This window comes from Ixodes scapularis, unplaced genomic scaffold (genome assembly GCF_016920785.2).
Source record: "Ixodes scapularis isolate PalLabHiFi unplaced genomic scaffold, ASM1692078v2 ptg000854l_1__unscaffolded, whole genome shotgun sequence".
Classification (NCBI taxonomy): Eukaryota; Metazoa; Arthropoda; class Arachnida; order Ixodida; family Ixodidae; genus Ixodes; species Ixodes scapularis.
In genome coordinates, this window is record NW_024610056.1 from 1,017,501 (window position 1) to 1,025,186 (window position 7,686).

At 46.2% G+C, this 7,686-nt stretch overlaps 2 non-coding genes across 2 annotated transcripts; both read left to right on the forward strand.

Moving 5' to 3' along the window:
• Positions 1 to 4,748: 4,748 nt before the first annotated feature.
• On the forward strand, positions 4,749 to 6,564 carry LOC120848963. Its single transcript, XR_005717819.2, has one exon. It is a non-coding gene; the product is annotated as a small subunit ribosomal RNA (ribosomal RNA).
• Positions 6,565 to 7,003: 439 nt separating this feature from the next.
• On the forward strand, positions 7,004 to 7,156 carry LOC120848952. Its single transcript, XR_005717808.1, has one exon. It is a non-coding gene; the product is annotated as a 5.8S ribosomal RNA (ribosomal RNA).
• Positions 7,157 to 7,686: the final 530 nt, after the last annotated feature.

Here is a 7,686-nt window from a genome sequence, read left to right on the forward strand (position 1 = left end):
ATAAATACACATTTTTTTTCTAATTTTTTTTTAATTAATTTTACATGTGGTAAGTATGCATGACTTATACCATCCTTTGTATTGATTTATTTGGGTCGTGTCTTTTTTTTCCACATTATTAGCCTTCTTGTTCTCCTCCTCCTGCTTATCATTATTGTAGAAATGTTTTCCTTTTTCTTTTTTTCCTCTTTCTTTCTAAGCTTTTAGTTTCCACCAGAGTGTCGAACCGAATTTTTTATTGGTTTGCTTCGATTTGCGGGAGCACAAAAGTAATGTAGGACATTAAAATAGCACAACAAATAGAAGAACAAGAGGTATACAGGACAGGCGCTGATGTTGAACTAGTTTCATTCAGGAAAAGTGAACATGTATATACACACGACAGGCAAAGCAGCACATATTCTTAAGGGTAGAAGATATTTGAGCTGGGATGCTGGTGTCTCCCAGCACGATCAAACCATCCGGGGCTATTGCCGCCTTCTCGGCTGCCCTCGGCACTTATCGTGAATAAAAGCTATATATGTATGTTTACTTTTCCTGGATAAAACTAGTTGAAAGTGAGTGCCTGTCCTGTATACTCCTTGTCCTCGTCTTTTTTGCGCTATTTTATATATTTTACTAAGATGAACCAACAGCGTACCGTATTAAAAAGAAAAAGAAGAAGCTAAAGTGATATTATATTTACCTGGTGCTTCTTTTCGTAATAGGCACTATTTCAAGAGTGCAAACGGGTATCTTTCCATTCATTTGTAGGGTTCGCTTATTTTCAGGTGCCGAGAAATAAATTGCTTTATTTAAATTTGATGGAGCAGTAAATGACAAGCTACATACATATCTGTCTTTCCTTGTTGTTGTTTTTTTTTTGTTTTTTTTTGTGTTATATTTTAGCCTGAATTTAAAAGTTATCAGTCTGTTGGGTCACCTAAAATACAGGTGATTGGCATTTGAGGTTTTTTTTCTTTACAAGATAATGGTTGATTCAATTTAGCAGGCAAGCATCAATTGTGCTACTTTTTTTTTCCTTCATCTTAAATAGAGCTAAGCAATCAACTTGACATGACGGCTACTTAATTTGTCGCTTTCTTACCGCCTGTTTTCCGAAACTGTGTGCTTTCTTTTCGTCGTCATCGACTTTGGGCTGCCGCTCCAAGTCCATAGAGCCTTTTTTTTCAGCTATCCCTGCCGTACACCCTTGTACTTCTATTCATCGTCAGACTAATAGACAGTTATATTTTCTTCCGTACAGTTCCAAGTTGGCGGGTCAGTTTCGGTTCGGAAGAAACTAACTCCTCGGTTCCGGTTTTTCGTTCGCTTCGGTTTTCGGTTCGACACTCTGGTCTTCACCGTGCATGGCACCCCCCCCCCCCCTTCCTTCCTTCCTTCCCTCCCTCCCTCCCTCCCTCCCTCTCTCCCCTCTTCTCCTCCCTGCAAGAAAACGAACTGTCGTTTCGAAATGTTTTCTTACTTGAACTGTGAAGGTTTTCAAGTGCATTTCCTTTCCTCCTTTATTGAGCGCACAATTCTAGAGTGGAACTTCCCTTCTGACATTGCCATAAAGTTTCCTGCACAAGGAAGAAAAACCTGCCATTTGACCTCCCTTGTGTGTGCAAAGTGTCAATGTTCCTATATTATGCTAGAATATGGTCTTTTTGTCTTCCTATTTGTCGCAGAAATCATGTATGTGTATGTATGTATGTATATATATATATATATATATATACCAATATCGCACTTTATGGATTAATCTTGCACGACCTGTGAAAACCACGTATCTCTGGCTTCCCTCACGTTCGATTTTCGAGCAATTTCTGAAGCTAGCTTGGGGAGATTGATTTCGCTCGCACACAATTCGAGGCGCGAGGACGGGCATGTACGAACGCCTACATAGTCGGGACGGTAAACAAAACTTACACAAATTAAAATCCTGCGCAGATAATAAAAGAAAGAGCAACAAAAAAGTATGGGCGTCTTTCTTTACTAATTTCTTTTTTTTTTCTTTTTTAGGATTCTAAGCGGACGGGCTTCTTAAACGATACCAAAAAGCGAGACACAATTTGACAAACGGGTCACGTCACAAGAAAGAAAATCCCACATCCTCAAGCGTGTAAAAAATGCACGCAATATCTACAGTACTGGAATTGGAAGCGCTGCCAATCTCGCGTGCACTAGCCCAAATCGCGTTGCTCCCGCTCACGTCAAAGCGACACAGACCTCGTCGGAAAGGTACGCTTTCTGACGCGGTCAGCCGGTAAAAACACTATATATTGTAAAATTCTGTACTTTGGACGTGATTAATTCAGACTGCTTTGCGGCTAACTAAGCGCGCGTTCCTTCCCAATGAAACGAAAGAGCGAGATTAGAAATAGAGGAAATAATTCCCGTGAAAAGAAAGAAATTCGTCTCTTATTGAGCTTGGCAGTAAAGCACGCGACATCTCCAGTATTCCGTTTGAAAGCGTTGTCCATGGCAAGTGCAGTAGTGTACAGTGTTCGGCTCTCGCCCAGTTGAAAGCGCCAGAAAGCCCGTGTCGCCTCGCGACACGGGTAACCGCTAGAAAACACGCACATTTTAAAGTCGCGTGATTTGCACTTGATACCTCGGAAGTACTTTGTGGGAGACGAAGCGGGCGTTCCATGCCAAGGACACGGAAGAGAGAGATTAGAAATAGAGCGAACAATTCGCGTGAAAAGAATAATATTTGTCTCCTATCAAACGTGCCAGAAAAGTAAGCGAGATTTCCAGTATTCCGTTTGAAAGCGCTGCCCGTCGCAAGTGCAGTAGTGTACAGTGTTCGGCTCTCGCCCAGTTGAAAGCGCCAGAAAGCCCGTGTCGCCTCGCGACACGGGTAACCGCTAGAAAACACGCACATTTTAAAGTCGCGTGATTTGCACTTGATTCCTCGGAAGTACTTTTTGGGAGACGAAGCGGGCGTTCCATGCCAAGGACACGGAAGAGAGAGATTAGAAATAGAGCGAACAATTCGCGTGAGAAGAATAATATTTGTCTCCTATCAAACTTGCCAGAAAAGTAAGCGAGATTTCCAGTATTCCGTTTGAAAGCGCTGCCCGTCGCAAGTGCAGTAGTGTACAGTGTTCGGCTCTCGCCCAGTTGAAAGCGCCAGAAAGCCCGTGTCGCCTCGCGACACGGGTAACCGCTAGAAAACACGCACATTTTAAAGTCGCGTGATTTGCACTTGATTCCTCGGAAGTACTTTGTGGGAGACGAAGCGGGCGTTCCATGCCAAGGACACGGAAGAGAGAGATTAGAAATAGAGCGAACAATTCGCGTGAAAAGAATAATATTTGTCTCCTATCAAACTTGCCAGAAGAGTAAGCGAGATTTCCAGTATTCCGTTTGAAAGCGCTGCCCGTCGCAAGTGCAGTAGGGTAATTTGTTCGGCTCTCGCCCAGTTGAAAGCGCCAGAAAGCCCGTGTCGCAAAGCGACACGGGTAACCGCTAGAAAACACGCATCTTTTTCTTTTGTTAATCCCGTGCTTCTCACTTCGTTCCTTGAGAGGACTTTGTCGGAAACTAAGTGGCGGGGCCTTCCAAACGAAACCAATGGTAGAAACAATGAAGTGAGCAAAGAAGAATAGTGTAAAGAAAGAAAATTGCCTATTATGAAGCCTGCCGTAAACACGCGCGATACCGCGAGCATTCGGATTAAAAGCAGTGACAATCTCACTTACTATAGCGCTCATTGTTCGGCTCTGACACAATTCAAAACGCATGAAATGCCCCGTGTAAATATTGGTTTACTTTGTAATAACAAAGTCGATAAACTTTCTGTTGACCATGTTAACATGAACTGAAAGTCGAAAAGAAGTAATCAGAGTCAAGCAGGGGTCAGCACGTTTTTAATAAAAAGCGAGAAATAATTTTTTTTATAGGGGTAGGATGTATGTACGTATGTATGTATATATAGAGGCAGACAGGAAAAAAAGAACATTTATATATATATATATACACACAAACATACATACATACATATATATATATATAAGGAGAGAGAGAGGGGAAAAAATAAGAAAGAAAGAAGGACAAATAAATGATACTGAATAACGAGGAGCCACATAAGTGAGACAGTAAGTCAGTAAGTCAGTCAGTCAGTCACCGAAACTGATAACCACAAACTATGTACAGAATGCTCTTGAAGGATCTTCTTTATACTTATCGGTGCTATTATGTGGAGGTGGGGTCTGTCGAGCGTTCGATTGGTGCGAGCGTCGTCTGACGACGTCGCCGACGCCTTTCGTCGCCGTCTCGGCCGCTGCCTCCGCCGCATGGTCGTTACAGCAAGGTACCTGCGATCTCTGGCGTCTGCCGTTGGGGTCGGTTCTCGGGTGCACCTGTGTCTTGAAAACGAATGCGAGAGGAGGGTGTTTCGGAGCGTCCGCGCTAACCGAACGGTGTGAAATGACGAGTGCGTTCTGACCGAAGGCCGGGGTGCGTCCTCGCGTCCTCACGGGACCTGAAAGCTCGGCAACGCTGCGAAGGCGTCGTCAATGATTTTTTTGGCGTACGACTTTCTGTTGCTACGACGAGAAAGAAATTTATGCGCTTCTTGCCGCGTCGGTACCGACCTCGGTCGGGGATATTCCGGCTGCGCGCTCGAACGTGCTTCATTTCTTCTTGGATTTGGAAGTAATTCCTAAGCGTTGTGTGTGTTTGCGGTTCGTAAGGGGCGCCTGACGGTGGCCCCGCGTCCGCGCGTTGGTAGGGTTTTGGGCGACCCACCACGAAAAGATTACCTGGTTGATCCTGCCAGTAGTCGTATGCTTGTCTCAAAGATTAAGCCATGCATGTCTAAGTACATGCCGAAACAAGGCGAAACCGCGAATGGCTCATTAAATCAGTTATGGTTCCTTAGATCGTTTCTTCCTACTTGGATAACTGTGGCAATTCTAGAGCTAATACATGCAGTGAGCCCGAAGCCCCTCGGGGCGACGTGTGCTTTTATTAGACCAAGATCAATCGGGCTTCGGTCCGTTTTGTGTGGTGACTCTGGATAACTTTGTGCTGATCGCACGGCCACGAGCCGGCGACGTTTCTTTCAAGTGTCTGCCTTATCAACTGTCGATGGTAGGTTATGCGCCTACCATGGTTGTTACGGGTAACGGAGAATCAGGGTTCGATTCCGGAGAGGGAGCCTGAGAAACGGCTACCACATCCAAGGAAGGCAGCAGGCGCGCAAATTACCCACTCCCGGCACGGGGAGGTAGTGACGAAAAATAACAATACGGGACTCTTTTGAGGCCCCGTAATTGAAATGAGTACACTCTAAATCCTTTAACGAGGATCCATTGGAGGGCAAGTCTGGTGCCAGCAGCCGCGGTAATTCCAGCTCCAATAGCGTATACTAAAGTTGCTGCGGTTAAAAAGCTCGTAGTTGGATCTCAGTTACAGGCGGGAAGTGCGTGGACACCACGTTACGGCCCGTGCTGAACATCATGCCTGTCGTGGCTTGGTTCCCTTCATCAGGTGCCTTGCTTTGGCCGGCGCGTTTACTTTGAAAAAATTAGAGTGCTCAACGGAGGCGATTCGCCTGAATAACAGTGCATGGAATAATAGAACAAGATCCTGTTTCTGTTCTGTTGGTTTTTGGAATACAGGATAATGATTAAGAGGGACAGACGGGGGCATTCGTATTGCGGCGCTAGAGGTGAAATTCTTGGACCGTCGCAAGACGAACTACTGCGAAAGCATTTGCCAAGAATGTTTTCATTGATCAAGAACGAAAGTTAGAGGTTCGAAGGCGATCAGATACCGCCCTAGTTCTAACCATAAACGATGCCAACCAGCGATCCGCCTGAGTTACTCAAATGACTCGGCGGGCAGCTTCCGGGAAACCAAAGTACTTGGGTTCCGGGGGAAGTATGGTTGCAAAGCTGAAACTTAAAGGAATTGACGGAAAGGCACCACCAGGAGTGGAGCCTGCGGCTTAATTTGACTCAACACGGGAAAACTTACCCGGCCCGGACACTGGGAGGATTGACAGATTGAGAGCTCTTTCTTGATTCGGTGGATGGTGGTGCATGGCCGTTCTTAGTTGGTGGAGCGATTTGTCTGGTTAATTCCGATAACGAACGAGACTCTAGCCTATTAAATAGGTGCGTGGTTCTCTGCACCTTGCACCCTTCTTAGAGGGACAAGCGGCTCCTAGCCGCACGAAACAGAGCAATAACAGGTCTGTGATGCCCTTAGATGTCCGGGGCCGCACGCGCGCTACACTGAAGGAAGCAGCGTGTTTTTATCCCTGTCTGTAAAGACTGGGTAACCCGTGGAACCTCCTTCGTGATTGGGATAGGGGCTTGCAATTGTTCCCCTTGAACGAGGAATTCCCAGTAAGCGCGAGTCATAAGCTCGCGTTGATTACGTCCCTGCCCTTTGTACACACCGCCCGTCGCTACTACCGATTGAATGATTTAGTGAGGTCTTCGGACCGATACCCGGAGCGGCCTTTCGGTTGCGCCGGTGTGTTGGAAAGATGACCAAACTTGATCATTTAGAGGAAGTAAAAGTCGTAACAAGGTTTCCGTAGGTGAACCTGCGGAAGGATCATTACCGGATGTTATTTGGCATCGTTTTGTCTTCTTCCTCTTGTACGGGGAATGGACTCGATGTGCGAATTTATCTGGCGCCGATCCTGACCAAGCTTGGATGCCGTCGGGACGGCACAAAAAAAAAAAAAACTGTGGTTCGGATGTGCCTTTTTCTTTGGGTGGCCTCCGTTCCTTTCGATGATGCGCTCAGCGGGAGCCCTCTGCTGCCTCGATTGAGAGGAGATTTGAAAAGCACCGGGACAATCCGCGGGTTACAAAAGGCGCATCGCCCCCTTTTTCGTCTCTTCTCGAGGATCGCCCTTTTGTTTTGATTAACGAAGAGGCGTTTGAGAAGAGGCCTTTTTTTGCGCTTTCGAGATGGCATGGGATGTGCCGGGCGCGAAAAAAAACAACAACTTGTGTTTTGTCGTACTGATTGAAAAATCCAAAAACATTGACACGACTCTAAGCGGTGGATCACTCGGTTCTCGGGTCGATGAAGAACGCAGCCAGCTGCGAGACTTGGTGTGAATTGCAGGACACACTGAGCACTTACTCTTTGAACGCACATTGCGGCCTCGGGCCTTCCCGTGGCTTCGTCTGTGTGAGGGTCGGATCATATATTGTCAAGGGTGGTGATTCGTGACCAATAAACAAGAAATAAACAGAAATAAATAAACGTTTAATGTGGCGAACTTGTGCCAAAAATAAAGAAGGAAACAGAAGAAAGCAGAGCGTCGCGGGCGTCGAAGTCGGCGTGTCAGCAGAATCGAGCGCTGGGGCGAAACTCACTCGACAAGGTCGCGGGCGGCCTCTTATCTAGAGTGCGTCGCTATCTCGAAGATTCGGCGAAAACGGTTCGAGCGTCGCGTGATCGGGGCGAGAATGAACACGCACTTTCTAGAAAACAAAAGCAGGATAAATGATAGAAGTTACGGGCGGTACATGAATAAACGGGAGCTTTCTGGAGGACCGCGACCGAGCGTTGCTTTCTCAGCCTTGCGCGCGGCATTACTCCCCCCTTTAAAAGTGCATCGCCCCGATGCAGTGTAAAACAAATCAAAATAAAAAAGAACGATAAACTAAAGAGTCTTTTGGAGCACAAAAGGTCCACAGTCCTATCGAGCGAAGTACGGCTTCAGGT